The 7302-nt window shown below is 50.8% G+C and overlaps 1 non-coding gene across 1 annotated transcript; it reads left to right on the top strand.

The window, feature by feature from the left end:
• The first annotated feature begins 6011 nt into the window (after nt 1-6011).
• On the top strand, nt 6012-6083 carry trnae-cuc (transfer RNA glutamic acid (anticodon CUC)). The gene has a single exon. It is a non-coding gene; the product is annotated as a tRNA-Glu (tRNA).
• Nucleotides 6084-7302: the final 1219 nt, after the last annotated feature.

The raw sequence follows: 7302 nt of genomic DNA, 5'->3' as shown, positions 1-7302 counted from the left end.
AGCCAGCCCCACCTGTCCCGCTGGCGTCTGGCGTGCCTGTCCTGCCTGTTCTGCCTGTCTTGCTTGTCCCTCTGGCTGCCGCAGCGCCCCCTGCTGGTCCCGAGTCGGCGGCTGCTCCACCGCACGAGCTCCTTGCTTCGGCTGCTGCACCGGCAGATCCGCCCGAGCCCGAGGTCCCGGCGCCGCCTGCAGTCCCGCCTCCTGTGTCCGCGTTCCCCGTTCTGTGCCGGATTTTGTCTTGTCTTTTGCCATTGTGCCTGTTCTGTGTGTCTGTTCTGTTCCCTGTTCCTCATTGATGTTCGTCTTGTTTTCCAGGTCCCGTTTTCCCGGTCTCGTCCTGTCCGCCGCTCCCCTTGGAGCTTAGTCTTTGAAACAAAAATTATACGTTCACTTTTCAGCATCTGGCATGCCACTCACGATTTCAGACTTGCGCAGGAAATCTTACGGCAAATCCTGTATTATTCCGAGGTCTGACTGTTGTAGGGGCTCCTACTATTTAAACAGAATTCATTGTCTTACCTTTTGCTCATGCGTGCAGGGTGTCGTGGTTGGTGACGCATGCCCAAAGTGAGAGCGCGGGTTCTCTCTGCTGTTTAGGCATGTTATAATAAACTCACTGGTTTTTTGGCGCTCAGCCTGTCTTGACTGCCTCTTTTCTTTTTGCTGCTGCACCGCAGCTCTACAGTGGTGACCCCGACGTTTCGGTGCGTTTGTTTTTCGCTCAGACCATGCTCGCTAATGCAGTTGCGCTCAAGCTCCCGGAGTTCTGGTGTGGCCAGGCGGCGTTCTGGTACGTGCAGGCGGAGGCTCAGTTCGCCTTGCGCGGGATCACGGAGGGCGCAACGAAATATTACTACGTCGTTGCAGCGCTTAACAGCTCCACGGCGGCTAGAGTGGTGAGTCTGCTGCAGAACCCTCCAGAGGCAGACAAGTACGGTGCCTTAAAGTCTCTGTTGCTGGGCACTTACGAGCTCTCCGAGACAGAGCACGCGCGCCGCTTGCTCGCGCTGCCCGGGCTGGGTGATTCACGGCCCTCGGAGCTGATGGATCACATGCTAGCTCTCCTAGGTGACCATCAGCCCTGCTTTATTTTCAGAGAGCTTTTCATGCAACAGCTGCCCGCAGACGTGCGGGGGGCATTAGCTAACCTCCCGCTTAAGGACTGTAGGGTGCTTGCTAGGGAGGCTGACAAAGTACACACATTCTTTGTGCAGCCGTGAGTGCTCGGAGCTCAGATAGCTCCCCGCCGCTCGCCGAAGCTACTGTTTCTGCCGCACAGCGGAGCGGTATACCAGGTCTCTGTTTCTACCATGCACGTTTCGGTGACAAAGCAAAAAAATGCACCCCCCCTTGCCGTTTTAAGGGGACGGGAAACACACAGGCCGGCACTCGTTAGCGGCAGCGAGCGTCGGCAGTTCCGGCAGCCTGCTCACGGATGCTGTGTCTGGCCGCCGTTTCCTCTGTGACACGGGCGTGCAAGTCAGTGTTTTGCCTGCGTCGGTGGCGGATACGCGCTCTGGGACAAAGGGGCCGACGTTGGAGGCTGCTAATGGCAGCACTATTGTGACTTATGGCACTCGTGTCGAGGCAGTCTGTTTTGGTGGCCAGCGGTTCCGGTGGCGTTTTGTGGTGGCGAAGGTGTCCACCCCCCTGCTGGGCGCCGATTTTTTATGTGCCAACAACCTGCTGGTGGACATAAAACACCAGCGCCTGGTTGATGCCAGGACTTTCCATTCGGTGCTGTGCTCGCAAAGCAGGGCTGGTTCGTCTCAGCTGTCTAGCGCCTTGCCGGCAAATGACACTTTCGCCCACCTGCTGGCGGAGTTCCCAGACCTCACCCGGCCCACCTTTACATCAGTCACGGCCAAGCACGGTGTTGAACACCACATTGTTAGAACAGGGCCGCCGGTCTATGCCCGAGCCCGACGCCTCGATGCCGGTAAATTGGCCATCGCTAAGGCGGAGTTTGCTGTATTGGAGAGCCTTGGTATTGTTCGCCGTTCCAGCAGCGCCTGGGCCTCCCCTCTACACATGGTACCCAAGCCTGGTGGGGGTTGGCGCCCATGTGGATATTACCGCCGGCTTAATGACGCCACAACCCCGGATCGCTACCCGATCCCACACATCCAGGACTTTTCCTCCCGGTTGGCGAGGGCATCCATTTTTTCAAAGGTTGACCTGGTGCGTGGCTAATACCAGGTCCTAGTACATCCAGGGGACATTGCGAAGACTGCGGTCATCACCCCGTTTGGACTTTTTGAGTTTCTTCGGATGCCCTTTGGGCTTAAAAACGCTGCCCAGTCTTTCCAGCGGCTCATGGACAGTGTCCTGAAGGACCTTCCATTCTTGTTTGTCTATTTAGATGACATTTTGGTAGCCAGCAACTCCAGGTCTGAACATATAGCTCACCTTCACACCCTTTTTGAGTGTCTGAGTAGTCATGGGTTAATAATTATCAACCCACAAAAGTGTCAGTTTGGTTTGTCCTCCATTGATTTCCTCAGCCATCGCATCACGGGCGACGGGACAGTTCCTCTGCCTGCCAAAGTGGAGGCCATCTCTGCGTTTCCGCAGCCTGCTACAGCCAGGGCCCTTCAGGAGTTTTTGGGCATGGTTACTTTTTACCATCGCTTTATCCCACGGGCCACCCAGCTGATGCAGCTGCTGTATGAGGCTCTCAGGAGTAGGATGGCCAAGCAGGTTCTTGAGTGGACTGCTGAGCAGACCCAGGCTTTTGTAGCTACCAAGTTTGCTCTGGTGAACGCGACCATGCTGGCCCATCCATTTTCTGGTGTTCTGGTTGGGCTCACCACTGACGCCTCGGACTATGCTGTGGGGGCCGTGCACGAACAGTTCGTGAATGGTGCCTGGCAGCCGCTGGCCTTTTTCAGCCGACAGCTCAGGCCGCACGAACGGAAGTACAGCACATTTGACCGCGAACTTCTTGGCCTGTACTTGGCTGTGCGTCACTTCCGGTTCCTCATAGCAGGCCGCCCAATCGCGGTTTTTGTGAACCACAAGCCCCTGACATTTGCGATGGCTAAGACATCGGAGCCTTGGTCTGCTCGTCAGCAGCGGCAGCTCTCCTTTATATCGGAGTTCACTACTGACATCCGGCACGTGGCAGGGAAGCATAACCATGTTGCGGACTGCCTCTCCCACTCGGTGGCAAGTGCTGTGCACTTAGGAGTGGATTATGCTCTGTTAGCAGCAGATCAGCGGGTTTATCCAGAGGTGCAGGCATATAGGACCGCAGTCACCAGTCTGCAGCTGGCTGATGTTCCCTTCCTTGACTGTGGTGCCACCCTCCTGTGTGATATCTCGACTGGTCTGGCTAGGCCTATCGTGCCGGCTGGTTGGCGTCGTCACATTTTCGAGGTGGTGCACAGGCTTTCACACCCAGGCAGACGAGCGTCTCAGCGTCTGCTGGCCGCCAAGTCTGTCTGGCATGGGCTGCGGAAGGATGTCCGTAGTTGGGCCGCCTCCTGTGTTCCGTGTCAGCCTGCTAAGGTGCACCAACATACCAAGGCACCGTTGCCGCCTTTTGTGGTGCCTGAGCGCCGTTTTGACCATGTTCATGTGGACCTGGTCGGGCCTCTTCCCCCTTCCTTGGGCTTTACTCACTTGCTAACGGTGGTGGACAGGTCTACTCGGTGGCCAGAGGCCATACCTTTGTCATCCACCACCACGGCAGACGTGGCCAGGGCTTTCATCGGTGGTTGGGTGTCCCGTTTCGGGGTTCCATCCGATGTGTCTTCGGACCGTGGAACCCAGTTCACCTCTGAGCTCTGGGCTGCAGTGGCCCAGGTTTTGGGGGTTTCCCTCTATCGTACCACAGCTTACCATCCGCAGGCCAATGGGCTGTGTGAGCGTTTTCACCGCTCCCTGAAAGCCGCTCTTCGGGCCAGCCTCAGGGACGGCGGCTGGGTGGACAGGCTTCTCTGGGTTTTGATGGGCCTCCGGACCGCTCTCAAGTCAGACCTGCAATCCTTGTCGGCCGAGTTAGTCTACGGGCAGACTCTGCGTGTGCCAGGGGATTTCCTGCCCACCACCACAGCCCCTTGGTGCGCTGAACACCAGCGTTCCGCTCTGCGGGACTTGGCTGGGGCTTTCGTTCCATTACCCACGTCTCAACATGGGGTGCCCCAGTCACATGTTCCGGAGGATTTGGCCGGGCCGCATATGTCTTTGTCCGCCATGATGCTCATCGGGGCCCGCTGCGGCCGCCCTATGATGGGCCCTTCCGTGTCCTACAATCAGGGGACAAGTTTTTCACACTGGACATTACAGTAGGGGCAAGCCGGACCGGGTTTCGGTGGACCGTCTGAAACCTGCTCATTTGGACGTGGACACCCCAGCAGCCCCCACCCCTGCAGCCCCCACCCCTGCTGTTGTGCGTGTGCGGGGGCCTGCTCCGGCGACGGCTGGGCACCCAGCCTCCCAGCCTATTCTGACTCGTTCCGGTCGGGTAGCCCGACCTCCCCGCAAGTTGGACTTGTCCGTGTTTGTGAATTCTGGGGGGGCGTGTGTAGGGGCTCCTACTATTTAAACAGAATTCATTGTCTTACCTTTTGCTCATGCATGCAGGGTGTCGTGGTTGGTGACGCATGCCCAAAGAGAGAGCGCGGGTTCTCTCTGCTGTTTTAGGCACGTTATAATAAACACACAGAGTTTTGGCGCTCAGCCTGTCTTGACTGCCTCTTTCCTTTTTGCTGCTGCACCGCAGCTCTACAATATAAAGAAAGCATTACTATCTATCAGCTTGCCAAACGCAAAGCACGACAGGCTCATTTCTCAAAAGAAATCACCGACAATAAAAGTAGTCCCAGAGTACTATTTTCAACGATCAAGAGGATCCTAAATCCATTACAGACAGTAATAGAAAACACGTCTCCTCAGAACTGTGAGCAATTTGCTCAGTTCTTTAAAAATAAAATAATCAGCATTCGAGCCTCCATAATTCCAATCAATGATAGATTTAGCCCTGACAGGGAGGTCTTGGCTTATATGAATTCATTTTATGCGATAGACATGAAGTGTTTGGAAAGTATTGTCACCAAAATGAAACCGTCCACATGTGGTTTGGACCCCTTTCCTACCTTTTTATTTAACACAAACTTTTAAGGTTTTTTCAACATGGACTCTGCACATTGTCAATATTTTTTCCCTGACTCGTTGAAAAGTGCTGAGGTGAAGCCTCTACTTAAAAAGCCCATTTTAGATAATACTAATTTTATTTATAATTTTTTAAAAATAATTTTTACCAATCTCAAATCTTACTTTTATGAGTAAAATTTTAGAAAAGGATGTTTACCTGCAACTCACAGAATTTCTTTATCATAATAGGATATTTGAAACTTTTCAATCAGGTTTTAGAGCTCATCATAGCACAGAGATTGTTTTATTAAAAGTTGTAAATGATCTAAGAGCACGGACTCAACATAGGCGTAAATCCCGGGGGGACGGAGGGGACATGTCCCCCCCTATCCGAGGGTTGTCCCCCCCAAAAAAATTGTAAAATAAAAAAAATCGCACTATCTATTGTGAAAAATATATGTATGTATACGTAAAATAATTTTGTAAGTAGAAAAAAAAACAAACGCAAAAAATGCATTTAGAAACAGTTGAGTTCCCCCTCCCCTTCCTCACAGTGGTTTGGCCAACTGCCTGCTTTCCCAGTTCATCTCACCTACTATACAGAATCAGGTGCGTGGCTGTGGCTCAGTTAATGTTGAACTGCAGTAAGTAGGGTATTTTATTCACTTTAAATAAAGCGATTCTCTTTAATGTAGTTAATGCAGACTCATTTATAAATTAGTTGCGGCAAAAATGCTGATTAAACAGCCAGCATGTGATTCACTACAGTCTGCTATTGGTCCAAACCTCAGCTTCCATTTATGCTGAATATATATATATATATATACAGTATATACATACACACACACACACACAGGCAAGCTCAAATCCAAATAAACTCACCATGGACTCATTTACTGTTGATTAAACCGCAGTCCCTGGTGGTCTAGTGGTTAGGATTCGGCGCTCTCACCACCGCGGCCCGGGTTCGATTCCCGGTCAGGGGGTCTTGAGACATACAACTCTACTCTCTGTGGGGATTGTAGGAGTGCTGCTGTTGCTCACTGTTGTCTTTTTTACCATGATACTGAGGAAAAGATCCAGTGAGGATGGGCGCTTTCAAAACTTTATTGAAAACCTCTGACTGCTACAGTATATATAACAAACTCAAGTGAGTCAGTTTTCACTAAATTGCCATTGTTTATCTTTTTAGAGATGGTACGGGCCAGAAACAGGAATCGAGAAAACATGGCCGCCCTCAATGTAAGTGTATCTTTGGACATCTCATTTACAGTGCTTTGTGTGAACATTTGTGTGACACGGAGTCCAGCTGTGAATTTTCCACTGCAGTCTGGTCTGGTCCTCTGCCATGTAAGTGCAGCTTAGCAGAGGTGAAGGTGTGAAAACTGCAGCACAGCAATGAGCAGATCATGCTAATAAGCATTAGCTCTTACACCACACACCATGCATGGCATCCTTTAGCAATCTTACCTCTCCATCAGACATCTTCATAGCGCTTGTCCTGCTGCTCTGAGCACTGTGACATGTAATTATACACAGTCTTGTGTCTTCATCTATTTTTTTTACTAAAATGACGAGCGTTTTGTGAAACGGACTGAATGCGTAATACTTGAAATGTTATGCATATGCATAAAGACAACCAGTGCAGTGGAATGTACTGTTGTGTGCTGATGAGAACAACCATTGGTGAATGAAATGCTGAGCTCCTATTCTGAACTAATTGGCATTAGTTAACTTAATCTGCTGTTAAACTGTAACAGTAATGGTACATGATTACAATACCCATTTACAGTGTGTGTTATCTCTGTACTTATACAGTGTAACAGTAATGGTGCATGATTGCAGTTTCCATCTACAGTATGTATCCATTCTGTAATTATATAGTGTAACACTAGTGGTAGATGATTACAGTAGCCATTTACTGTGTTTTTTCCATGTCCAGCCGTCTGTAGACCCAGGGGATGAAGTGACATACATCTCAGTAACTGCAAAGGCCAGAAATGCAGCTCCTTCATCTACCCAGGTCATGCCATTAGACATCATGGTAAGAGCTTGGAGACCTGAACGTAAACTGAGACTCATCCATCAGGAAACAATATTTCTATCAAATCATAAATTTACTTGAGTTGCACAAACATTGTGGTATAAATAAAAATTCATGCATTTTATTTGGGTTTATTCAGCTTGGAAACAGTTTTGCTGCAG

This window comes from Paramormyrops kingsleyae, chromosome 4 (assembly GCF_048594095.1).
Source record: "Paramormyrops kingsleyae isolate MSU_618 chromosome 4, PKINGS_0.4, whole genome shotgun sequence".
Taxonomy (NCBI): Eukaryota; Metazoa; Chordata; class Actinopteri; order Osteoglossiformes; family Mormyridae; genus Paramormyrops; species Paramormyrops kingsleyae.
Note: the sequence above shows the minus strand (reverse complement) of the source record. Positions and strands in the feature narration are given on the sequence as shown.